We start from the raw sequence: 26882 nt of genomic DNA, 5'->3' as shown, positions 1-26882 counted from the left end.
AGAGAAGTCACCAGATTAAAAAATGGTTATACACAGCACAGGCAAAGGTTTGAGGAGGAAGTCCAAACCAAAAGAACATTAACTGATGAGTCATGATCATCTCTCCTCCATATATCCCTGGAATGAACCAGGAGAGCCTTTGAAAATGAGTTCAGGCAAATTCTGGAATGTATAAGTGAGAATTGTGGATAGAGCCAGATATTCAATACTCTAGGCTTTGTAGGTCTTACAGTTTCTGTTGCAACTGTATGCAACTCTGCCACTGTAGTGTGAAGGCAGTCATAGATAATAAATAACAAATGAGAATGGCAACGATTGAGTAACACCTCTTTTACAAAAGTACCTGGTGGGCTAGATTTCGCATGTTGTATTTTGACAATCCTTGACATAAAATGTCTTCAGTAAGTGTCTGGTACCTTTTCCCCTTCCTTTCGCAACTGAGAGCAATTTATTCTTGCTTCAATCTTTGAAAATGTGAGTAAACGTTCAACATTTTCCTTGCAAAACAGTATTTAGAAGCACCTTAATATAACTGTTGATTAGTAATCCTGTTTTGCAAATACCATTCTCATAATCGAACACATTTATACAACTCATGCTTTTTTAAATGTGTCAATCCAACAGGGATCCAAGATTTGATCCCAAATCATAACTGTTTCTTCTTTGTTCTCTATATAGTCTCTTAGGATTTTATGTCTACATGTAAAATGACCATAAAATATCAGCCTTAATAAAATTTTAAAATTAGTTTTTACAATCCCATCAATACTAGGTAGAATGACAGCTAATAAGGAGCTACAATGTTTGATAATGATTCACTTGGGATATGCTGGTTTATGATTGAATAAAATCTGGATTCTATAAAAGACAGGCATAAACAAGACCTTTAAATTTCATATAATACAGTTCTCCTTATGTACATAAAAATATTATTGAGTATCTCAATTCGGTATGTTGCTGGCTGAGCTCAATGGGAAACAACCATAGTTACATTATCTATGTTTTCCCCTTTCTGATTCTGATTTCACTTTTATCTTTCAGTAATAATTTTCTTTATTTCGTACTGGGTATTTACCCCAAAGACACAGATGTAGTGAAAAGAAGGGCCATATGCTCCCCAATGTTCGTAGCAGCAATGTCCGAAATACCCAAACTGTGGGAAGAGCTGAGATGCCCTTCAACAGATATGGTCCATCTATACAATGGAATATTACTCAGCCATCAGAAAAGATGAATACCCAACTTTTACATCAACATGGATGGGACTGGAGGTGATTATGCTAAGTGAAATAAGTCAAGCAGAGAAAGTCAATTATCATATGGTTTCATTTATTTGTGGAACATAAGGAATAGCATGGAGGACATTAGGAGACGGAAGGGAAAAATGAAGGTGGGGAATCGGAGGGGGAGATGAACCATGAGAGACTATGGACTCCGAGTAACAAACTGAGGGGTTTTTTTTTGGGGGGGGGGATGGGTTAGCCCGGTGATGGGTATTAAGGAGGGTACATACTGCATGGAGCACTGGGTGTTATATGAAAACAATGAATCATGGATCACTACATCAAAAACTAATGATGTACTGTATGGTGACTAACATAACATAACAGAACATCCCAAACCAAACCAAACCAAACCAAACAAAATAAAACAAAACAAAATAAAATAAAATAAAATAATAAAATAAAATAAATTTGTTTAGTTCAGAAACCACATCAGTATATTCTGTTGAAATCAAAGGAAGCTTTAGAAAAATTTTTGAGAAGGGTAGGAGAGGGAGTACCTGAATTGTTCTTTTTTTTTTTTTTTTAACTCAAGCTTCATCTGTTGGTGACTTTCTATTTGAGACTATTTTGGAAATGTGAAAAGACATGGTATGTACAGAATTTTCAAATGAGCTTAATATTATTCTGTTTTTAGTCTGAACAGACTTACGACCTTATTCTTCTCAACCTATCATCCTCTCTATTATGCTATGAAAAAGGCAGAATGCCTGACGTCATCTCCCTGTCCTTCCCTATGTTCTCATCTACTGGTAATCTGGATTTAAACACACCCAGAACTACAGAAGCATATTATCAGAATTTCTTTAGGTTGGTCCTCAGGACTTGTAGCTCTTAAAAACTCTCTAGGTAATTCTGGATAGTAGGAAAGTTTGGAACAACAGCTCTATGGCATATAACACAACAATGTGTAAAGAGCTCAATAAATACTCTCCAAATTTAAAAGTGCAAATATCATCAATAGTAAAGCATGGAAGTCCTCTTTGTAATTTCTTGTAAAGTTCACAATCTAACACTAAGGCAATACTTGGTCAATGATTGGGCACATAGTAGTGATAAGTAGAGAGATTTTAAGAGAAAGCAAAGGAACCTCAAGTCAACTGTGTTTATTTTAAAATAAGCTATCAACTAGATATCTTCCTTAAGGGCAAGAATCTTGCATAGAATTTTTAGGAATAAATAAGAATATATTTCATGCACTAATTTAAAACATATACAAATAATACACACTAAAATTAATATTAAATACTATTGCCACTCTAGCCTTTTATAGGTGCAGTTGTCACAATACTAGGAGAAGATAAAAAACAAAAACAAAAACAATGATTTTCTACTGAAAAGGAAAGCAAAAGAAGGATGGGAAGATGGAGGAGCAGGAAGACCATAAGCTTGCCTCCTCCCAGAGATATAAACTGCGAACACATCAGGATAAATAACTCAGAAAAAGACCCAGTGACCAGCAGAACAAACTCCACAACAGTGAGAAGAGGCCACATCAAAGAAAAGAGTAAGGGCTGAGACATGGTCTGAGAGCCAAATGGACCTTGGCCCTCTAAGATCTGGAGGGAGCCAGTGGCATCATCAAGAAGGGGAAGAAACAGACTATCATACTAGGGAGACTTCAAGGGGAAGATAAATCCACATAATATCTGGCTTTGAAAGCAAGAGGGGCTGAATGTCATGAGTTCTTACAACCAGCAGGACAAAAAAAAAAAAAAAAAAAACAAAAAAAAAACAAAAACAAAAACAAAACACCTGAACTTTTTAAAATCAGCAGGCCTGGCTCTAGAAGAGCCTGGAGGGCATTATGAAGCTGAGTCACTGCCCTTGGAGAAAGCACAACAAACAGCCTGTGGAGATAAAGCATAGAAGGTGCAATTTGAAAAACATCTGCAGCATAAGGGAGGGAGAATTATTTACTCATCTCAGAGCATGTCCCTGAGAGGCAGGGCTTGCAGGGAGACCCTCTGGGAACAAAGGAGCTGGCAACTGCCATTTCCCTCCCTCCCCCCTCAACTCAAACACATGGCCAATTGTGGAAACCAGGGCAGTTCCAAAACTCCTTAACTTATTTGCATTTATGAAGCCCCTCCCCATGCACATCCATGGATCCACCCTTCCCAGTCACATTTTCCTCAATGCCTGCATTGTGGGTCCCCTCCCACAGAAAACCTACACAAACCTGCCAACACTATGTCTATGACCCATGTGTTTCACAAGGCCTCCATTCCAGCAGTGGCAGCAGGTCTCATTTCCCAAGCAGACCAGTGTGCGCCTTATTAAAACATGCCACACCAGAGCTGGGGAACAAACACTGCTCACAACAGGCAAAGAGATCTTCTGTAGACAACTGGACTGAGGGTAAAAGCAACCAGGACACAATAGGGTTCACAAAACACACAGAGGAGATACTCCTTGAAATGCCAGGTCCTACTGAACAGTGGATACTGGACTGCAAGATATTACAAGACATCTTCATAAGGCTATCACCTATAAGAGCAGGAGACACAGCTGACTTTTCTAACACAGAAACAGACACAGAGAGTTAAACAAAATGAGGAGACAGACGAATATGTCCCAAATGAAAGAACAGGACAAGGCCATGGCCAGAGGCCTAAGTGAAATGGATATAAGTAATATGCCCAATACACAAATGAAATTAATGATCATAACGATACTCACTGGACTTGAGAAAAGAATGGAGGACATCAATGAGGCCCTTAACAAAGAAATAAAAAAGAAATAATCAGAGAAAAACACAAAATCAAATTAAAAATATACTTGATGGAATAAATAGCAGGCTAGAGGAAGCAGATGAATGAATTAATGATCTGGATGAAAGCATAATGGAAAGCAATCAAGTGGAGCAAATGAGAGAAAAAAATTGCAAATTGAGAATTGACTTAGGGATCTAAGTGCCTTCATCAAGCATAAAACATTCACATTATAGGGATCCCAGAAGAAAAAGAGAGAGAAAAGGGGGGCAGAACATTTATTTGAAAAAATAATAGCAGAAAATTCCTCAATCTGGAGAAGGAAATAGATATCTGGATCCAGAAGGCACAGAGATCTCCCAACAAAATCAATCCAAGGAGGTCCACACCAAGACACAAAGAAATTAAAATGGCAAAAAGAAGTAATTAAAAAAAAATGAAAGCAGCAAGAGAAAATAAGACAGTTACATACAAGGGAAACCCAATAAAGCTATCAAGGGATTTTTCAGCAAACTTTACAGGCAAGAGGTGAGTGGCACAATATATTCGAAGTGCTGAAAGGGAAAATCTGTAACCAAGAATACTTTATCCAGCAAGGCTATCGTTCAGAATAGGAGATATAAATAATTTCTGACACAAACAAAACCTAAAGGAATTAATGAGTACTAAACCAGCCATACAAGAAATACTAAAGAGGATTCTTTGAGTGGAAAGTAAAGACCATAAGTGAGAGTATGAAAAGTAGGAATCTCAAATGCTGTTAAAATACATATATCTATAAAAATCAGTCAAGGGATTCACAAAATAAAAGGAGGTAAACTATGATGCCATATACCTAAAATGTGGTGGGGGGGAGAATAAAGAATGAGTTGAAACATAAGTGAAAATCAACTTAATATATACTACTATGTGCAGAAGATGTTATAAACAAACTTAATGGTAACCACAAATCAGAAGCCAGTAATAAACATGCAAAGAATAAACAGAAAAGAATCCAAGTATATCCCCAAAGAAAGACAGCAAACCATGAAGGAGAGCAAGAGAAGAAAGAATCAGACAAAAACTACAAAAGCAACGACAAAACAAATAATAAAGTGACAATAAATACCTATCTACCAATAGTTATTTTGAATGTTAATGGACTAAGTGTTCCAATCAAAAGACATAGGGTGACAGATGGATTAAAAAAAAAAAGACCCATCTACATACTGCCTTCAAGAGACCCATTTCAGGCCTAAAGGCACCTGCAGATTGAAAGTGAGGGGATGGAGAAATATCTATCATGCAAATGGATGTCAAAAGAAAATGAGGGTGGATATACTTGTATCAGACAAAACAGACTTTAAAACAAAGACTATAATGAGACAAAGAAGGATATTATATAATAATGAAGCAGACAATCCAACAGAAGGTATAATAATAGTATTTATGCACCCAACATGAGAGCACCCAAATACATAAAACAGTTAATAACAAATATAAAGAAACTAAACGACAGTAAGGCAGTAATAATCAAAGACTTTAACGCTCCACTTACATCAATGGACAGATCATCTAAACAGAAAGTTAAGGAAACTGGCTTTGAATGACACACTGGACCAGATAGACTTCACATATATATTCAGAACATTCCAACCTGAAACAGAATACACCTTTTCAAGTGCACAGGGAACATTTTCCAGAATAGATCACATATTTGGCCACAAAACAAGTCTCAACAAATTCAAAAAGATGCATCTTGTCTGAACACAGTGCAATGAAACTAGAAATCAACCACAAGGAAAAAATCAGGAAACAACATAAATACATGAAGGTTAAATAATATGCTACTAAACAATGAATGGATTAACCAGGAAACCAAAGAAGAAATGAAAAAAAAAAAAGAAAGAAAACCAATAAATCAGAGAGGAAATAAAAAATTACATGGAAACAAATGAAAATGAAAATATAACAGTCCACGGGCACCTGGGTGGCTCAGATGGTTAAGCGTCTGCCTTCGGCTCAGGTCATGATCCCAGGGTCCTGGGATCGAGTCCCGCATCGGGCTCCCTGCTCCTTGGGAGCCTGCTTCTCCCTCTGCCTCTCTCTCTCTGTCTCTCATGAATAAATAAATAAAGAAAAAAAAAAGAAAATATAACAGTCCACAATCTTTGGGATGCAGCAAAAGCAATTCTAAGAGGGGTGTTTAGAGCAATACAGGCCTTTTTCAAGGAGCAAGGAAAATCTCAAATAAACAACCTATCCTAACACCTAAAGGAGCTATTGAAAGAAGAAAAAACAAAACCCAAAACCAGCTCAAGGAAGAAAAGTAGTAAAGATTAGAGCAGAAATAAATGATCTAGAAAGTAAAACAAAAACAAACAAAAAACATTAGATCCAATTAATGAAACCAGGAACTGGTTCTTTGAAAAGATCAACAAAACCAATAAACCTCTAGCCAGATTCACCAAAAAGAAAAAAAGGAAAAAAAAGAAAAACAGAGAGAGGATTGAAATACACAAAATCAAAGGTGAAATAGGAGAAAGAACAACTGACACCATAAAAATACATAGGATTGTAAGAGATTATTATGAAAAATTATATGCCAACAAGTTGGACAACCTAGAAGAATAAATTCTTAGAAACATATAACCTCCCAAAACTGAAGTAGGAAGAAATAGAAAATTTTAACAGACCAATTATCAGAAATAAAATTGATTGAGTAATCAAAAACCTCCCAAGAAACAAAAGTCCAGGACCAGATGGTTTCACAGGCAAATTCTACAAAATATTTAAAGAAGAGTTAATACCTACCCCTCTCAAACTATTCCAAAAAATTCAAGACGAAGGAAAAATTCCAAATTTATTCTATGAGGCCAGTGTCACTCTGATACCAAAATCAGATAAAGAAACCACAATGAAAGAAAATTATAGGCCAGTATCTTTCATGAATACAAATGAAAAAAATTCCTCCACAAAATATTAGCAAACAGAATCCAATAATACATTAAAAAAAATCATACCATGATCAAGTGGGATTTATTTGTGGGATGCAAGGGTGGTTCAATATTCACAAAACAATCAGTGAGATACATCACATCAATAAGAGAAAGGATAAAATCTGTACGGTCATTTCACTAGATATAGAAAAAACCATCTGACAATATGACATCCATTCATGATAAAAATTCTCTGAGAAGTAGGTCTAGAGGGGACATATCTCAACATAATAAAGGCCTTTTATGAAAAACCCATAGGAAACATCACACTCATTGGGGGAAAACGGAGAGCTTTTCCTCTAAGGTCAGGAATAGGACAAGAACGTTCACTCTCACCACTGTTATTTGACACAGTACTGGAAGTCATAGTCAAAGCAATCAGATAACAAAAAGAAATAAAATGTATCCAAATCAGTAAGGAAGATATAAAACTTTCACTATTTGCAGATGACATGATACCATATACACAAAACCCTAAAGACTCCACCACAGAATTAAAAGAAATGATAAATGAATTCAGTAAGGTCACAGGGACAAAATCAATGTACAAAAATCTGTTGTATTTCTATAAAAAATAATGAAGCAGCAGAAAGAGAAATTAAGGAAACAATCCCATTTAAAATTGCAACAAAAATAATAAAATACTTAGGAATAACCTTAACCAAAGAGGTAAAAGACCTGTACTCTGAAAACTATAAAACACTGATGAAAGAAACTGCAGATGACATAAAGAAATGGAAAGACATTCCATCTTCATGTATTAGAAGAATAAATACTGTTAAAATGTCCATACTACCCAAAGCAATCTATAGGTTAAATGCAATCCCTATCAAAATACCAATAGAATTTTTCACAGAGCTAGAACAAACAATCCAAAAATTTGTATGGAACCACAAAATACTTCAACTAGCCAAAGCCTGAAAAAAGGAAAAACAAAATTGGAAGTCTCACAATTCCAGATTTGAAGTTATATTACAAAGTTGTAGTAATCAATACAGCATGGTCCTGGCACAAAAACAGACATATAGATCAACAGAACTGAACTGAAAATCCAGAAATGGAGCCACAACTGTATGTTCAATTAATCTTCGACAAAGGATGAAAGAGAATATCAAATGGGGAAAATCCAGTCTCTTCAACAAATGGTTTTGGGAAAAAATAAACAATGAGAATAATGGTAACTTGAGGTCAACATATACACTGTTTATTACAGTAAATTAAGTCAACTTCTATGAAACCTTTTTAATAGGTACAATTAGTTTCATGTGGAGTCATTAATAACAACTGGTTTGTGGGTGTGTGTTCCTATCATTAAATATATCATAGTTAGGTGGCTTCTGTTTAACAATGATCTTCCATGAGCTATTTTATTCTACTAAATGTTAGAAACAGTTTGGGTTATAGGCTTTTAAGAACTTAAAAAAAAGCTTTTGGGTAAGAGCCCAGCTATTAGAAACTCTGTCTTCCGTAAGAACTATCTTTTAGTAATACTAAGTCAGTGCTGTAGAACATCTTTACCATACCTGCAAAAGATACAGTATAAAACAAGAACATAAGCCTAGTCATTTATTGCTTAATAATTGGTAATTGTCTATTGTGTACTTTTATTACTTTTTGAGCCTAAGAAGTAGATAAGATAGGGCCCTGTATTTTTCATAAAGGCATAAAGGCATAAGATGAAAGCAATGTAAGATTAAACACTAAATCCCAGGGCAAAAAGATCTCAAATGTAGATTATACCCTCAATGTATGGCCCCAAATTTCTGAGAAATCTACAGAATGCAGATAGAGCTATTACCATATAAAATAAAACATCTCATAAAGATTAGAATGGAACTTGCATTATGTTAAAAAAAAATCTGAAATCTCTTGAATTGAAAGTTTTACCAGAAACTTAAATGAGAAAAGAAATAGCCCAGTTAAGAAGCAGCTGCTAATAGTCACAGACAGCAAATAAATTTGACTCTACCAAGTCAGCAACCTGCTGACTCTTTTTCCCGGCAAAATTTCAAACAGGCTGTTCTCACCATTAGGCTGGCCTTTACTTCACCCCAGCCACTTTAGTCCCATCATTGTGGGGTCTAATTGTTCCTTTCCTCATAGCAGCCACCAATATGTGCCTCTGTTTTTAGCCTAGAATGGTTTGGATTCACTACTATAATTATGGAGAGGGAGCAGGAAGTCAATACATAAAATTGGGAACAGAGGTGACATAAAGAAGTAAAATCAAATTAAAAGTTTCAAATTGGGGGTGCCTCACTGGCACAGTTGGTAGAGGATCCAACTCTTGATCTTGGGTCATGAGTTCGAGCCCAACATTGGATGTACAGACTACTTTTAAAAATTAAAAATGAGTAATAAAAAAGCTACAAACTGGCTAATTAGAAATGACAGATTCCTTATTTCTTACTGGAAAATTGTACTAAAATATCATTAAAAAACACAAACTCCAAAGTTGGGTATGATAATTCATGAAGAAAAACGAAAGAATCACTAATATATCTAGCTTTCCACTTAAAATTCATGGAAATAAATCTAGTAAGACATTTAAAAGGGCAGAGATTGCATCTGATATCCAGTGTAGTACTTTAAAAAACCAGGGCATACAAGATACAATAGGAGTAAGTAAATATAGAAAATGAAATGGTTATACTTATTTAAAATCACCCTTTATGTTCTGCTTCCAAAATATATGCATTTTTCATTTATTATGGGTATGGCATGAGTTATTATACATAATGTTATTCTGTGTGCCTAATATCAATGAAAATATTACAGGTTCTAATTTTAAGTGATTTTTGCCTATTGTGTACACAGGACAAGTCTACCTGAACATAGAAAAGGAATGACAGGACTCCTGAATGACTGTAAAATACTTTGAGTGCATCTCCCTTCACATCTTTGCTGTCAAACCTTTATTTACCCATTAAGAACCAAATAAAGTGTCATGTTCTCTATGAAACCTTCTCCAATTACCACTACGTTTTTTTCCGACCTATATCATCAATACGGTATTTTCCACGCATTGACCTACTTAATTAAGGCTGATGTATGCATCTTATTGCCTTCACTAAGTTATAAACTCACAGGGAAGACAACATACTTAGTACAACTTTATCTCCCATATCCATCCCACCTCCCATAGTATATAGAAAATTATACTCAAGAAATATGTGAATGAAGTATGTAAAATATTATAGTGGAAAAATGATAAGGGTGGAGAAAAAGAAATGTGAAATTTTATGGTGATCTGTCTTCAAGATGTAACTAAAGCCGAAACAGCTAGTGAACAGTCAGTGAGAAAGAATTCAGGACAGATTTGGAAGGATGTCCCAAGTCATGGACACAGGGAAGAAAGAACAGCCAATTAAGAGGACAAAAGAACAATCAAAAGATGTGATAAACAGGGGAGAACATTGTCCCCACAGTGAGAATGGAAAATGTTTCAATAACAGAAAGTCATCAGCAGTTTCAAACACAGCAGGAAGGTTAAGCATAATCTAAGTCTTGAAAAAAAAGAAAGATTAGAAAAAAAATAGCCCATTTTCAGAACAATTAAGACAGAGCAATGATAACAGAAGCCATATTGCAGGATGTGAGGAAGAAGTGAACAGAAATAGTAACAACCATTCACTTGAGAAATTCAGTAGGAAAAATAACAATATAATATGAAGGAGACAGAAACAAAGTGATTGAATCTCAACTTTGTGTAAGTTTGCATATTACAAGAAGGCATGTGATTGTCAAATTCAAGAGTAGCTTTTATGTCCAAAATGATTTCAGAAAAAACCAGCATACAATGATTTACTGAATAAGATCAATAAAAACATTGCAAAGGAGGTTATACTGTTCAGGGATCCATGTTGCATCAATACCTATAATGGAATGGGACAAGGTGATACAATGGCCTACGAGCAATGGAACTGCCCGTTAACAAAATCAACCAGGAAAAGAGAACCCATAGACAGTAAGCAAGTACCATAGACAGTAAGCAAGTACCACATCCTCTTTTGATTGATGAGAAAATAGCATTTTCCAGTATCATAGGAAAAGAAAAGTAGTATGTAGCAATACCAATAGAACTAGACTGGAAATTATTGTTTAAAGAACCAAATGTTCATACAACAACCATGGTCCATAAAATCCTGTCAACATCTATGGCAAAGAAACACATTCAATCCATTTGAGTTAACAAATGAGCAATATTGGTATGTTCGACAGTAAATGCTCCAGAAGCAGCAGCCTATGCCATTTTTATTGGAATACAAAAGATACTGGATAACAAACTGCTCATGAAGATTAGAATATTATTTAATTGTCATATCAGGACTAAATTAAAGTAAGAAGTGCTAATCTGTAACATTAGCTGAAGGAAATAAACTGGTTTTCACCCAATTACCTATGGTGTCCTGAAGGTGTGAAATCTGACAGTATGCAGACCTAATGGTAGCTACAAAAGCTTCCCTCTATGCCGAGTACACATGGACCAGCTAGGTGACCTAACAAGACAGCAGGTGGCTTTCTCAACTTACCGCATTTGTAGTTTATTAAGAGAAAATAGTCAGATGAAAGAATAAAATTGGCCAGGTCAATTTCATGACAAAAGCATGCTTCCTCAAACAATTTCAATGCAATACAATTAAAAAAAAAAAATAGTTAAGTTCCAAGTTGGGAGCAAGGTGTTACCCTAGGAAGTGAAGGAATTCCAGGAAACAGTCACTGACCTTAAGAAACCTAAGACAGCTAACATGATTGTCAAATTAACATTTTAAGTAAATTTTTGTTTTAAATTTTATTTAAAGATTTTATTTATTTATTTGAGAGAGAGAATGAGAGAGAGAGAGAAAGAGCACATGAGAGGGGGGAGGGTCAGAGGGAGAAGCAGACCCCCCGCTGAGCAGGGAGCCTGATGTGGGACTCAATCCCGGGACTCCAGGATCATAACCTGAGCCGAAGGCAGTCACTTAACCAACTAAGCCACCCAGGCGCCCCTTAAATTTTATTTAAAAGGAGATTGCCTATACCCCCATTTCTCTGTATGCCATGCATGAATTGCCATTTAGAAATAGCACCCCCCAAAAGAAACATTTACTTTCCTTTCTACTATCAGTTATTGCTAATGATGTTGATTATCATATTACCTCTTATTGAATGAGTGCCTTAGATTGTACATCTTCATCTCCTAATTATCATAATAATTCTTCAAGGTAAATATCCTATTCTTACTATACAAAAACTTAGGTTCTGAGCACTGAAGTAACTTTATCCATCTAATGAGTAATAAACCTCAGATACAAACTCAGATCAGTAGAGTTTTCAATAGGAAATATAATTCTATATATCATTTCATTAACTGAACTAACAGGTATAAAACATGAAGCAGAGTGACTAGCACTTAATAAGAACCTTCAATAAATGCAATTCCCACTCAATGTCCCCCAACAATAATTTTACAAATACTGTACCACATGCAGTCTATTCAAGTGAGTTACATAAAGACATGGGGTTCTGTAATGTTATAGGTAAAGATACCAGATATACCAAATTCCAAAACTAAAGATGATAAATGAAAACTTTGGTTTAACAAAAAGAACAAAAATGAATCGATGAGTATATGCATGGATGTATTTAATCGTAATTGAAAAATGATGCAAAGACTTCACTGTTTCCCAAAGGCAAGGGTAATTATTCACTGGCAATTTTCTGGGGTAAACTTCTAATGCATATGGTCATTATCATTTTCAAAATAAAGAATCTCAGTATGAATTTTGCTTAAGTAATTCTAGTAATTAATAATCCACAGTAAAAAATACACACGCAAAAGATAATATAAAAGCTAGCCTTCTATACAAAGTGGAATGAAATATCCTGTATAAAATGCCTTTGGGGATAAGGTACCTCTTGGCAAAATAAAGAGTATCAAAATAATAACAAAAAACCTGTCAAATACAATAAGAGAGAAGACACTGCATTTTCAGCAATTATTAAATGCTAGAGTTTACCACCACATAAATGCTCTTACAGCTACATCCTCCATATGTGGCCACATTAAAACCTTTTAAAGCATGTAATCAATGGGACTAGGATGCACAAACTCACATAAAAAAAAAAAAAAAAACTACTTTGAATTGCACACTTGAAAAATGAGAACCATTCTATCAGATAAGACATGAATCAAGAAGTATTTGCTCTTTGTTCTCTTCACACCTTCCTAAAAATTGTCCTGTTGTTGAAGATCTGAAATTATATAACACCAGACATGGGTGATCTTGCTATCTTCCAAATCTATATTAATATATGTGTGTAACATATATTTCCATAATATCACATGCACCCATATAGAAAACTACTGAGTTTATTAGATTATCAACACAGTTTGTTCTGGAAACCTTCCCCCTCTCTTTTCTTAAAGATTTTATTTATTTATTTGAGAGAGAGCATGATCAGGGAGGAGGGGCAGAGGGAGAGGGACAATCAGAGTCCCTGCTGAGCAGGGAGCCTGACACAGGGCCTATCCCAGGACCCTGAGATCATGACTTGAGCCGAAGGCAGATGCTTGACAAAATGAGCCACCCAGGCACCCCTGGAAACTTTCTCTTCTAAGACCAAAGACCAGAGACTTCCATGATAAGCAATCCCATGCTTCTAACCTTTGGTTTTCTACATTGTATTCTCTTTTTCTGCCTATTCCTTAAATATTAGTGACCCCAGGGTCCCCATGCACTCATCTTTTTACTTTATATTTTCATCCTGTGTGATCCCCTGCCCTGACTTAATGACCATTAGTCTACGTGATTATGTTTCTTGAATCTGTATCTCCACTCCAGGCCTTTCCCCTGAGTTGTAAACTCATAAATCCAATTTCTTACCTCTTCCACAGGACCTCTAAATGAAGATGTTCCAACATGAACTCACATCCAGTAAGATGAAAACTGGAATGTCTGTCCCCTACATTGGTGGAAAGTACCACAACCCAATAATTCCATACAAGTGAGAAACCATCAAGTCATCTTTATCCCTTCTCTTGCTAAGCCTACCTTGCAAAATTCTGACTCTATTTCTTTTATTTTTCTGCCTCCATTTCTACTGTCTTGTTTAGAACCTTCAACAATTATTGCTGAAACCATTCATTCAGTAATCTATTTATTCTATAACTATGAACTATACATGGCAATGTGAATGCAAAACTGATTAAAGCACAACTTCTGTCTTGAAATAAATACAATGTATTAAGGTATATGGAAATGCTATGAATTTATTGTAGTCTTCTAAATTCATTTTTGTCTTATTTTCACTGTACTCCAGTTTCTTCTATACATTCATTACTGGGGATACCTTTCTAAAACATTATGATTTTAGGGGCACCTGGGTGGCTCAGTCGTTAAGCATCTGCCTTTGGCTCAGGTCATGATCCCAGGGTCCTGGGATGGAGCCCAGCATCGGGCTCCCTGCTCGGCGGGAAGCCTGCTTCTCCCTCTCCCACTCTCCCTGCTTGTGTTCCCTCTCCCGCTATGTCCTTCTCTATCAAATAAATAAATAAAATCTTTAAAAAAAAATTATGATTTTATTACTATTTTTTCACTACCTGTAGGGTAAAACGTAAGTAATAAGCATGGCATTCAGAGTCTTTCAAAACCTGGCTGGAAATTAAAGGAATAGCCCCTAGGTATCCCAATGCTCAAGCCACACCAGAATATCACCATTTCTGGAAAAAGTCAGGAAATTCCAAGCCTGTATGTCTTTGCTGAAAGCTCTTTATATTCCATGCCTCAGCCTGAAAACATCTGGCAGGGCTAAAATATCATCTCCTCTGGGATTGCTTTCTTGAACTCTTCCAAGCAGAATTAATTACACCTTCCTCTGTAGCTTTTTGTTCCTACCTAGATGTACCACTTAATATACTGCATTATGATTAATTTAGATATCCAGTTCCCCAATTAAGTATGAGCTTCTTAAAGACATCAGCCATATCTTGACCACACTTGTATAACCAGAAACTAGTACCATTTTGGTAAATAAGAGGCACTGAAAAAAGAATGCTTGCTGATCTGAATCAAAGTACTATATTGACAAACTATAAAAATTATTAAAATTCTACGTTAGAAATTAAAACATACTCTAATTCAACAAATTCAAAGCCAGCCTTTCCATAGTTAATGAACGTTAACCCTTATATCCATAATTAAATTACATTTAAGATGCCATAGTCATTCATTGCTGAATATTACATTTAAAAATGGTAATTTTATAATTTATGTCTTCTATTTCTATCACTCGCATGAAACTTAACAGCTGGCATATGTGTTTCCCTGGTAAAACCCATTATTGGTAGCAGATAACAACTAGGACAGATTTTCCTATGGCAAAATCTTAGTGTCAAGTCACTTTACATGATAAACACAGCCTCTGCCAGAGCTTCTCAAGCCTGAAGCAACTGCATTCAGGAAACTTTCACTTAATGCCTTCAAATCCTGAGCTAAAAATCAGAAATCATACATATATACTCAGAAATACACATGCATTTGTTATTAAGGGCCCATTAGTAAGATAATGTTCTATGTAGACAGTATTGACTTTTATCATGCCCCCAGCCTGTTTTTTAAATTTCATTTGTGAATGGGGATGGGGAGAACTCTGTGAAAGAAAGCCTGGAAACTGTTAACTATTGACAGAACATAATTCTTCCCCATAAAATTACCTTTTGAATCATTTTGATTCTTCAATATGTAGTTATTATAATTTCCCTGTTCAAAAATGAATCTTAGTAAGTTAAATCAGAAAAAGAGTAGGCACTGTAGGCACTTGAATACACTGTATTCAAGTACCAATGTTTCATGTTTAAGAAACTGCAACCTATATAAGAATATGAGATATCACATGTCCACATAAAAATGGATCAGCCAGGGGCACCTGGGTGGCTCAGTTGTTAAGCATCTGCCTTTGGCTCAGGTCATGTTCCCGGGGTCCTGGGACCGAGCCCCGCATCGGGCTCCTTGCTCTGCGGGGAGCCTGCTTCTCCCTCTCCCACTCCCCCTGCTTGTGTTCCCTCTCTTGCTGTGTCTCTCGCTGTCAAATAAATAAATAAATAATCTAAAAAAAAAAAAAAAATGGATCAGCCAGGGGTACCTGGGTGACTCAGATGGTTGAGCACCAACTCTTAGTTTCGGCTCAGGTCATGATCTCAGGCTGGTAGGATCAAGCCTCACATAGGGCTCTGCACTCAGTGCAGAGTCTGCTGGAGATTCTGTCTCTTCATCTCCATCTGCCCCTCCCCCCGGCTTATGTGTGCTCTTGTTTTCTCTTTCTCTCAAATAAATAAATCTTTTAAAAAAATGGATCACCTGAACTTGTTTCTGAAAATATGGTAAAATATATACTCTGACAGCCCCCACCCCAAAAGATCCAAAATGATGACTATTTTTTGAATAATTTATAATGCATATATAATCTGGCAAGCAAATTAAGGAAAATGGGAAGGCCAAAAATCTCAGAGAGGTGAACATCAGTGGAGTCAGCGTTGACTTCGAGTGAATATGCTAAAACCAAATGAACCTGACCATCAGTTTCCAAGGCATCAAGTATGAAGGAATGGAAACCAAGTTGGGGTCCGATCATAATGGAAAGAGGAAGAGAAAATTGCCCTACTAATTCCACAGAACTACAACTCAGTTTAACAGTAAATTAGAAATAAACTTTTTCGGGGCGCCTGGGTGGCTCAGTCGTTAAGCGTCTGCCTTCAGCTCAGGTCATGGTCCCAGTGTCCTGGGATCGAGTCCCGCATCGGGCTCCTTGCTCCGCGGGAAGCCTGATTCTCCCTCTCCCACTCCCCCTGCTTGTGCTCCCTCTCTCGCTGTGTCTCTCTCTGTCAAATAAATAAAGTTTAAAAATCTTAAAAAAAAAAAAAAAGAAAGAAACTTTTTCATCTCTCAAAGGGCCTAAGAAGAAAACTGCCCATGCCAAACCTTGGTGCTAAATGAGATGGTAAAAATATTCTCCAAAAATTCCTACTCAAAAGCCAGTCCTCATACAGCCTGAATTCACACTCCCTCAAGAGTATTAAAAACCAAAAATAAAAACAAACAGAAAAACTTAAGCCAAAATTTTGGCATTAACCTATGTTGGTAGCAATCTAGCAAACACAAACATGAATCTCTTTTGAAGGATATTAACCATCACAAGAGGCCTTAAAATATCCTCACAGAAAAATGTACAAGAAACAAAAAGCATGTTTAATATGTTTAAAGAAATAAAGTAGATTAAAATTATGAGATCAAGATATTATTAAAATGACTAGGCAGATCAGAAAAAGAAAATTTCTTGAAATTAAAAAATACTTAAAATTTAAAATCTCAATGGAGTGGTTTTTGTAACAGATGAAACACAGCTTAAGAGAGATATTCATGAACTAGAAGATACAGCTGAAGGAATTTTCCAGAATGTATCTCTAAGTGATTAGAGATCAATAGATGGTAAATATGAAAGAGGTTAAGAGAAATGTAGCATAGAGTAACAAAGTACAATTTCTAATAATCCAATTTCCAGAAGGTAAGAAAAGGGAGAATGGGACAGAGGCAATATTTAAGAATATAATGGCTGATAATTTTCCAGTATTCCAGAAGTACACAAATATACAGATTGAGGGAACTCAAGAAATTCCAAGTAGGATAAATAAAAAGAAATGAACACTTATATATAGTGATACAAACTCTCTAACACCAAAGGTAAATAGATGACCTTAAGATCAAATATACAAAAAAAGGATATTACCTTAAAAAGAAGAAATACGAGTGAGAGCTAACTTATCAACAACAGGGGGCGCCTGGGGGCCTCAGTCGTTAAGCGTCTGCCTTCAGCTCAGGTCATGATCTCAGGGTCCTGGGATCGAGCCCCACATCAGGCTCCCTGCTGGGCAGGGAAACCTGCTCCTCCCTCTCTCACTCCCCCTGCTTGTGTTCCCTCTCTTGCTGTGTCTCTCTCTGTCAAATAAATAAATAAAATCTTAAAAAAAAATTGGGGAAATGCTATCTTCAATGTATGGGGAGAAAATAAGAGCCTAGAATGTCCAAAAAATATTATTCAAAGAGAGATAAAAATAAAGGTATTTTCAAAAACAAAGAAATGAGAGGTACCTGGGTGGCTCAGCTGGTTGAGCCTTAGGCTCCTGATTTCAGCTCAGGTCATGATCTCAGGGTTCTGGGATCCAGCCCCAATTTGGGTTCTGAGATTAGCAGGGAGTCTGTTTGAGGATTCTCTCCTTCTCCCTCTATCCCTCTCCCAGCTCAAGACCCCCCCCAAATAAATCTTAAAAGAGACCCTCACTACAAGAAATTGTAACTGACATACTTCAACAAAGAAAAATGATCCCAGAAAAAAGGTTGAAAATATATGATGCCATGTTGAGCAAAGAAAGTGGTAAATATGTGGGCAAATCTAAACAAATAATGACTTCATAAAACAAGTGCAACAATACTAGTTTTGTTAATGATGTGCAGTTCCTATGACCCAGCAATTTCATTCCCAGGGATATACTTTCAAAATATTTTTGCACAAGACTAGACGAGCATTTCAAAACCAACTGGATATTTCCTCCTCAATGCTGATTAACGAGCAAACCAAGCTTATGGTTTCCCAAATCCATTCATCATCTTCCTCTGGGTCTGTTCTACCTCTTTCTTTCCCTACCCTAGTTATTCTTTTAAAAGTATCACCATTTTTCCAGTAATATAGTCTTAAAATTCTAGTCATACTTACTTCTTCCCTATACCCTATTACACAACAATATAAAGTTCCCTAGTCCAGAGATTCTAATGTAAAGGCAGGTACCATTCTTATTCAGGCCCTCAGGACCCCTCACTAAACTTCCTTAAAAACTTTCCTCATGTTAGTCTTCTAAGATCCCTCAGGCTTCCAAATTTTGCTTGAACTCCAATGTACATTTCTAAATCAAGTATTTAAAGGTCCTCATAATCCAGTTCAAACATCTGATACTGTTTTCTGCCATTTCCTCTGAAGGTAACCTCCTCCTGCCATTGTATGGGAAGAATGACATTACAAGCTCCAGGTTTTCCAATATACAATTGGTTCTGATGAAAACACCTTGCCCTCCCTCCACCTACATTGTTAAAGGCCTGAATTTCACCCATCCTTAAAAATCCAGCTATATTACTCCACTTTCATGATGTCTTCCACTATCTCCCTAACCTCCCCCTCCTTTATACCCTTAAAACCAGCACCACTTCATCTCAATCTCACCTACAAGAATTTTACTCATTAGTTAGTTGTGTGCATGTCTTATTCTTGAACATTAAGCTCCTAGATATAAGGGTCCAAGTCTAACTTAATCATCTCTGTAGATCTCAAAATACTTAGCAAAGTAGCCTTCATGTAGCTCAATAAATATTGTTTGAATTAACAAATAAATTGGCTTTAACAAGTACTGAAGGCCTATAAACTGACCATGGGCATTTAAAACGCCCAGTTTGTCAGCTTTTATTTTTTAAGATATATTTATTCATTTTGAGAGAGAGAGAGAGAGAGAGAATGCACACTCGTGTGTGCACGGGGGAGGGCCAGAGGGAGAGAAGACCCATAAGATCATGACCTGAGCCAAAACCAAGAGTCAGACGCTTAACTGAGTCACCTGGACACCCCTGTCAGCTTTTATTTTTAACCAAAGAAGCTAATGAGGTAAAAGATAAAAAATCAGGTTGGTGCAAGTTTTTCAAAGGCTATCTCATCTCAGTTAAAATGGGGAAAAATGGTACTTCTTTAACTCGGATCAGTGATGATGATTTTGCTATAGAAATGAGTGATGGAAATGGGGCTGACTGCGGTTTTCATGTTCCTTCTTGTAGGTAAACTATCAGCTAATTATAGAAATCCTGCATTATCCTTAAAAATATATTCAGCTACTTAATAGGAATGCCCATCTAATTTGAAGGTTATGGTAGGTATACCCCCTAAGCCATTAAAATGTCTTGGGAGGGCAGGGGACCAAAAAACAGGAAACAAAGCAGTTATATACCACTAAGACCATTATAAACCACCAAGATGCAAAGATATAGACATTATCTGAAATGTTAAACACAGAATATATATCTGTGTCCCCAGATATATTTGGAAATACTTCAAATTCCAGATTCTGCAAGCATCTGCTAAACATACCCCCCAAATCCACCAAGCCAGCAGCTGTGTGATCTATTCACATATTCCCAATACCCCCTGGAAAAATGCAAATTGTACAGCTCTGTTCATTAAATAAATAAATAAATAAATAAATAAATAAATAAATGTATGTATGTATGTATGTATGTATGTATGTCTCGGATGAATTTCTGCCCTCCTTGTATCATAAAAGTTAACAACCCTGCCAAGGGAGATTCTGCAATTAAGAATTAAAACTTAATGACTTAAATATTCTAAACTGTCTTTGATATCACCTGAATTATATGATAGATGGCCAGAAAGGGAGAAATGTGTTTTGCTATAGAAATTTAAAGTCTCTTTAAATCAATAATAAAAATGAGAACGAAAGTATATTTAACATTCCTATTGCTCTAGGTAAACATAAAATCAAAAACTAAATATAGTGTTTCAAGAATTTATGGAAACTGATACTTTAAAAATACTCATTCTGTAAACCTACAAACCATGTTACCTCTTTCACACCATGATTGTAAATTCAAAACACAATATGCCAACATAAACTGCTTTAAATCCAACAAGTAACATTACTGAGATTAATGAATGCACAGGTAACCATTGAGACAGTGTAAAAAATAAAACAGAAATAAATGCCAAGTTTCCCAAACATGAGAGAAATCAAAGGAAAACGGACTACAAAAAAAATTGTAAATCAGATGAACATATTAAATAGGATCCTGAGGAAATGATCTAGTTTAATGTAACACTCAAAGAGCATAACAAAGTTCTGTTCCCTTAAGCTAAGTGAACATCTTTGTATGTATGGTTTTACAAAACTGATACATTTGAATAAAGTTCAACGGTAACTCCAGTTTCAATGCTAGTAAGAGTATTTCCTTCCTAGAGAGGGGGGGAAAAATCCCTTCTTGTATGTTGTTGATGATTCATATAGATTGAGTCAATCTAAAAGAAATTCTTTGGATATACTCTCATAATAATGGTACTACTACTTAATGAACCAAGTGAGAATACATGATTATTCATAAAACAAGAGGCAATAAAAGGAAAAGATGAATCAAAAAGAAGCAGTGGTTTAAAAAAAAATACCCAGTTTGGACATGTCAAGAAAATGTTACAAAAAGTAAGCATTTGATTATCACTGTCAGGGTAGATGAGGAAATGGTATACCATCAACACCAAGATATGTTTTAGAGGAAACTTAGAGTCAATAATATGGGATTTGAGGGAAAAAATATTTTGAGAGAAAAGAGATAAAGTTTCTCTGCTTTCACTACCAGATACGGCACTGAAAATATCATCATGTTATATACATTAAGTTCTGACCTCATGCCTTAGCAACCTATTAAGTAATGCATCTGATAAGCTGCTTTAATGCAGTTTGGTAGTGAGGAAGCAAACTTTATTACCAGCTTCACTGGAAACACCAATAATTCAAACAACTTAAGAAATAGAGCTTCCTACACAGTGCCTTGCATTTTATAAGTACGCAACTAATGTGTAATAGAAAGTATCTAAGTGTGTTAACTAGGTTTCTATTGCCAAACTTCAGTGGATCCTGATTTCTAGAAAGGTCAGTTAATACAAAGGTGAAGCAATGCAAGAGTGATGGAAAAAAATTTAGATTCTTAGGAGGAGGATAGGAATTAAATAGTGTGATTTCAGAAAATAGAACACTGAATGTAAGAGATTTGAATTGAATTTTGAATTGAATTAATTTATTGAATATGCAGGAGTTTGCTTCATCAAATTTTATTTGCTAACTACAAAAAAATATATGTTCAAAAAAATCAAAGAGCGATTTATACATAGAGAAACTATGAAAACCCACAATCTGAGAGGTTTTTGAAGTTGAAAATAAAATTCAAAAACAGTTTTGTCCATTTATAGTACTCCAGAGTGGATATAACAGCTATTGTTTAACAGCAATTTTTTGAAGTAGAAACAGATTCTATTTTTTTACTAAAATCTTTTGTCTAATTGTTTTAATTTTAATTTACTGTTTTATTAATTAAGTCACCAAAGCAACTCAAATGGAGTATTAATATATGATCATTACATAGTTAATAATATTTTCTTTGTTAGGGCAGGTAAGTATTTGCTATTTTGTCACCTCACACACTATTATTTTTGAAAATTAAATTATAATTAGGCTACAACATATGGGTTCAAAATGATTTCATACCTCTATCACAAAACTGACACTTCCAAAGTGAAATCCCATTACATGGCTAAAAATGTTATATCCTTATCATATTTTTAATGTGCTGCATTCTGTTAATTTAAAAGTAACTTGTCTTTTTTTCTATTTCAGTAACAAGGAACACACACCCACCATCAAGATATTGGTGTGTCATAAAATGCCCCATTGAAGGAACCAAGTTTCTTAGAGAAATAGATGATTCCAGGGCTATGGAAGGGTAGGTATAAGATGAAATCAAAGTATTTTTATATCAGAAAGTAAGGTAGTGCTAAAAAGAAAAGGCAGGGGTATGCCACAAGGATAGCTAGAGGGGGCTCTCTCTGATGAAATTTGGGGAAAAAATGAGCAGCGAAATAATTCAGTAATGAACTATAAACCACTGTGCAATAGGAATTTATAAGCCCATTCTGATAATACATCAATCAATAAGTAGATCAATGGATTAATCAATCAATAGATGAGAAATGAGGGGTCTTGTTTACAGCAGAATACTGAGTGCTAACTGTGTGGAGTACTAAATTTGGAAAATCATTTTGCAACCATTATGGTAAATACTGGATAACCTATGGGAACATTTTGACAAGAAGCAGGATATTTGCATGGCTTTAAAGTGTCTCCATACAGACTGCTTATTAATTTCAAGTGAAAATAGTAATTACACACTGAAAAATTGTATAATACTTTGACCAAGTGATCTAAATTAACATCACCAATGACAGGCAGACAGATATTGTGTTCCTCCAGATGTGATAACTAATTCAGTATCAACTATCTATAATTATAGCCAAGAATGCATATCTTGATTCTAATCATGAAGAAACACTAGACATACACAAGATAAAAACATTCCATTACAGAAAAAGAGATTTATGTTGTTTAAAACTAGGCTGTGGAAATGTTCTAGATTAAAGGAGGTTGAAGAAGAAATGGAGCCAGTGACAAAGATACAGTGGAAGGGTGAGGCAAAGTGAAACAGCAAAAGAGAAAGAAACACTGTGGGGGGAGGGGAGTAATGGTGTCAAGGGTAGGTGAATCTGGGTAAAAATATATATAAAAGTGTTCTTTGTAGTACTCTTATTCTTGTAATTTCTAAAAGTTTGAAATGATTTCCAAATAAAAACCTAAAATACAATCCATATTTTCTTTGTGTTTGTTATTTTACTGTTATGACATTTTCCTGGACTTACTTGAAAGCAAATTATTTCAATGTCTATTTACATGATATTATAGAATAAAAGGAAAATAAGAGCACTAAATCATACCATCACTAACAGCTTGGATTCCTATGTCAAGGGGATACAAATATACATGGCATATATTTTTATTAGTCTACACTAAAAGCTAAGATACAATTTTCATAGAAATATTTCAAATTTATTTTTTAGAATCATACAACAGAATCAGAGAATGCTTTAAAAATATCTTAATACAACCTCCTCATTTATCTGTGCATGGAACTAAAGTCATATGGTTAGAGAGAACCAAGACTAAAACACCAGGACTACTCAATAGGTAACAATAAGCCTTGTTACCTTCCAAAATATACTTGGCTAGCATCAAAAATCTGAAATATTTCAAGTAAATCCTTTATATATCATTCCTATGAAACAGAGTAGAAAGCACATTTTATCTCCAAAACTGTTTGCTATATATCTGAACTATTTATTTTAAAAATAGTTTGTGATTATATACTTTTTTAAAACATCTTTTTGATAAACAATACTATATAAACCTAATTGATGAATCTAACCTTGGAAAATTTATTACAGAATGGCAGAGTAGAAGGACCCTAAGCTCACCTCCTTCCATGGATAAAACTAGGTAACAGTAACATGAGAGTAAATAACCCAGAAAACAACCCCAAGACTGGCAGAACAAACTCCACAACTAAATGTAGAAAAGAAGCCACATCAAAGAGAGTAGGAAGGGTGGAGATAGGGTGAGGAGATAAATGGGCCATGCGAGAGAGGGAGCCATGAGTGAGGAGAGGGGAGAGAAACAGACCCCCACACCAGGGAGCCTGTACAGGGAAGAAATCCCCATAGCATTAGCCTCTGAAAAGCAGAGGGGCCGAATTTCATGAGTACTAAAGATCAGCAGGACATAAAGCCTACAAAATTAAAAATCGGCAGACTAGACTATGGGAGAGGCCAGGAGAGCCCATAAAGAGACAGAACAACAGCCCAAGAAGTTAGAGCATGCAAACAGCAGTTTGAAAAAAGCCTAGGGCATACTGGAGGCACAGTTATTTACCAATCTCAAAGCCTGTCACAGAGGGACCAATTTCACTGGGAGACACCTCCAGGAACAAAGAAGCTGACAGGCACCAATCCCTCAAGGGCATAAACACACAACCACCTGCAGGAATCCACAGCACCCGCATTCACTACCTAACTTGAAAACACCATGACCTGCTCCCTCCAGCTGGGCCTGCCTCAGTACTGCAGATACCTTATCTCAGAAGACCTGCACAATCCCTGCCAACACTGTATCTCCCAACTGTGCACATTGAGGGGCCTCGATTCCAGTGGCAGCCAGTCATTTCCAGTGAAGGATGCGTGCAGCTTGATAAAACTGTGTGCCCATTCCATGTGGACTTTATAGAGTGGCCCGAACAGGCCCCAGTATCATCTGCAGAAGCATGTCCCATCAGGGAAAGGACAAAAACACTACCTAGTTGAAAACGTATACCCCACCAACTACTTTCAAGAGCAAAAGGCATAGCTGACCTTCCTAACACACAGAAACAGACACAAAGAGTTAGACAAAATGAAGAGACAGGGAAATATGTCCCAAATGAAAGAATAGGAGAAAACTACAGCAAGAGACCTAAGTGAAACAAATAAATAATATGCCTGATACAGAATTTAAAGTCATGATCATAAAGATATTCATGGGACTTGAGAAAAGAGTGAAGGATGTCAGTGAGACTCTTAACACAGAGACAAAAAACAATCAGAGATGAAGAACACAGTAAATTAATTTAAAAATTTACTAGATGGAATAAACAACAGATTATAGGAAGCAGTAGAATGAATTAGCAACCAGGAGTACAGTGTGATGGAAAGTAATCAAGCTGAGCAGGTAAAAGAAAAAAATTATACAAAATGAGAAGAGATGTAGAGAATTCAGCAACTCCATCAAGTGTAATAGTATTTGCATTACAAGGATTCCAAAAGAAGACTAGAGAGGAAAAGGGAAAGAAAATTTATCTGAAGAAATAATAGGTGAAAATATCCGGAATCTGGGGAAAGAAACAGATATCCACATCCAGGAAGCACAGAGATCCCCTAAAAAAATCAATCCATGAAGGTCCAAACTGATACATATAGTAATTAAAATGGCAAAAATTATTGATAAACACATACCATGTATCTTTTCTGAATACAATGCAATGAAACTAGAAGTCAGTGACAAGAAAAAAATCTGGAAAGAATACAAATACATGGTGATTAAAAACATTTAATAAACAATGAATGAATCAACGAGGAAATAAAAGAAGAAATAAAAAAGTACATGGGAACAAATGAAAATGAAAACATAATGGTCCCAAACCTTTGGGATGGAGCAAAAGCAGTTCTAAGAGGGAAATTTATACCAATAGAGGCCTATCTCAAGAAGCAAGGAAAGTCTCAAATAAACAACCTAACCTTGCACCCAAAGGAGCTAGAAAAAGAACAACAACAACAACAAAAAAAAAAACTGAAACCGAAAACTAGCAAAAGGAAACAATGATTACAGCAAAAATAAAGGATATAGAAACTAAAAAAAAAAAAAAAAAAAGTACAACAGATCAATAAAACCAGAAACTGATTCTTTGAAGAAGTCAGCAAAATTCATAAATTTCTAACCAAACTTACCAAGAAATAAAAGGAAAAGGACGCAAATAAATAAAATCATTTTAGAGAGAACAGAAATAACAACTAACACCACAGAAATACAAATAATTTTAAGAGAATATTATGAAAAACTCTATGCCAACAAATTGGGCAACCTGGAAGAAATGGATAAGTTCCCAGAAACATACAAACTAACAAAACTGAATCAAAAGAAATAGAAATTTGAACAAAACAATAAGCAGCAAAGACATTGAATCAATAATGAAAAAATTACCAACAAACAAAAGTCCAGGACCAGATGGCTTCACAGGAAAATTCAACCATTTAAAGAATGGTAAATACCTAATCATCTCAAACTATTCTGAACAATAGAAGGAAAACTTCTAAATTCATTCTATGGGGCCAGCATTACAATGCCAAAACCACATAAAGACCCCGTTAAAAAAGAATTACAGGCCGATATTCCTGATGAACATGGAGGCAAACATTCTCAACAAAATGCTAGCAAGCCAAATTCAACAATATATTAAAAAAATCATTCACCACAAAAAACTGGGATTTATTCTTGGGTTGTAAGGGTGGTTCAATATTCACAAATCACTGAATGTGATACATCACATCAATAAAATAAAGAATAAGAATCATGTGATCATTTCATTAGATGCAGAAAAAGCATCCTACAAAGTACAATATCCATCCATGAT

General features: G+C 35.5%; 1 protein-coding gene across 1 annotated transcript in view; it reads right to left on the bottom strand.

Moving 5' to 3' along the window:
• DIAPH2 (diaphanous related formin 2) overlaps positions 1 to 26882 on the bottom strand; it is a 959330-nt gene that overhangs the window by 534685 nt on the left and 397763 nt on the right. The window lies entirely within an intron of this gene.

Source organism: Mirounga leonina, unplaced genomic scaffold (genome assembly GCF_011800145.1).
Source record: "Mirounga leonina isolate KUSES-001 unplaced genomic scaffold, KU_Mleo_1.0 Mir_204, whole genome shotgun sequence".
NCBI classification, from domain to species: Eukaryota; Metazoa; Chordata; class Mammalia; order Carnivora; family Phocidae; genus Mirounga; species Mirounga leonina.
Note: the sequence above shows the minus strand (reverse complement) of the source record. Positions and strands in the feature narration are given on the sequence as shown.